This window comes from Austrofundulus limnaeus, unplaced genomic scaffold (genome assembly GCF_001266775.1).
Source record: "Austrofundulus limnaeus strain Quisiro unplaced genomic scaffold, Austrofundulus_limnaeus-1.0 Scaffold716, whole genome shotgun sequence".
Lineage (NCBI taxonomy): Eukaryota > Metazoa > Chordata > Actinopteri > Cyprinodontiformes > Rivulidae > Austrofundulus > Austrofundulus limnaeus.
In genome coordinates this window covers 67,288-68,935 of record NW_013953118.1, presented here as the reverse complement: position 1 = coordinate 68,935, position 1,648 = coordinate 67,288, and the positions used below count along the sequence as shown (strand labels likewise).

The 1,648-nt window shown below is 36.1% G+C and overlaps 1 protein-coding gene across 2 annotated transcripts in view; it reads right to left on the bottom strand.

The window, feature by feature from the left end:
- LOC106532084 (cyclin-dependent kinase-like 5) overlaps positions 1 to 1,648 on the bottom strand; it is a gene marked incomplete in the record, with an annotated part of 40,161 nt that overhangs the window by 17,168 nt on the left and 21,345 nt on the right.

Genomic DNA, 1,648 nt, shown 5'->3' with positions numbered 1-1,648 from the left:
ATAAATAAATAAATAAATAAATAAATAAATAAATAAATAAATAAAGCTGTAATTAGAACCAGTGGTTTATTTAAAGCTGATCTCTGGTTGGCTGAAATGAAACCATGAATTTAACGGTTCTGTGGAGAAGTGGGCTCTCTGAGGGAACAGAACCAAGGATCCTGGTGAGAGTTCTGGCAGCAGAGCAGCACAGGAGCGAGAGGATCTGAGTGGGAGGCATTCAAACACTGTCTTAGTAAATGTTCCAGGGCAGTTTTCTAAATCAAGCCACAGCACCAAGGCTAGATGACGCTCAGCTGTCTCAGAGCCGAAGGAACGTTTCAAGCAGCAAAAACAACACAAGAAACACAATATTTGATCCCAGGTTTCAGGATCTAATGTCTGAACATGAAAATGATTCAGAGGAGAAAACTGCAGAATTCACTCTGAGACTTTTTCTTTTCTCTCTGGAGGAAAATCATCAATCAGTTTTGACAAACTTTAGTTTTTAGATTCCAGTTCCTCCTGAACCCGAAGATTTCTGTGGGAGTAAACCAGATTACTTGGAGAAAACTCACAGGTGCACAGAGAGAACATGAAGTGGCAGCTCTAACCACTGCACCACTGTGCCACCAGAGCCTAACCGCTACGTAAATCTACAAATATTAGCTAAAAGCTACAAATATCCAAAAGCTAGCTAAAAAACTGAAAGATAAAAATAGAAATTAAAACCTAAAATTAACTAAAGGCTAGCTAAAAGTAGCAAATGGCTAGCTAAAAGCTAAAATCACACATGGCTAACTAATAAGTAGTACAATCCTTTTTAAAAGCTAAAAGTAGCAAAAAGCTACAAGCCTAAATCACAACAAAAGGATAGCTAAAATCTAAAAGTGGCAGAATGATAACTAAAAGTAGTAAAGGATGAACCCCAATTAAAGAAAGCTGGCTAAGAGCTAAAAGTACCAAAATTCTTGAAGCTTAAAGTAGCCAAAAGCTAAAACAGAAGAACGAGAGCAAAGAGCAGCATTTGAGATTTCAAAGAGAACAAAGTTTCTAAAGGAACAGATGAGATCTAAATGTGTTTCTACAAAGAAAATATTGTGAATATTTAATATTTTGAAAAGGTTTTAAATAAAGAATCAGTGCTGACATCAGCTGTAGTTATATCATCAGAAAAAATGATCTTTTATACAGTCCTTAATTTGTGATTTTAATTTTATCTAAACAAATAGAATGAATTCCTCCTGTGTTTAAACACACACACACACACACACACACACACACACACACACACACACACACACACACACACACACACACACACACACACACTCACCCAAGTTCAAGACACAACCAAGATAGGGTGCAGATATCTTCTTCTTCATGGCTTTTGTTTGGCAAAGCCCCTCAGGTGTTTTAGACTCAATAAAAGAACAAACTGTGGAGCAGATTGTTGTTACAAATCACACACTCTACTAAAGGACAGAATGTTTATCATATTCTTTGTCAAAAAAAAAAGATTTATTTGAAATATGACGAGATAAGAACAATCGCAGATTAATTTCAACTTGTAGGGCCAATAAAGATAACACATTTTAACAACGGAGATTTGTTACCAGACTTTGTTTTAGTGATACAATGAATAAGAACCAGCCAGTGCAGTGCAGAG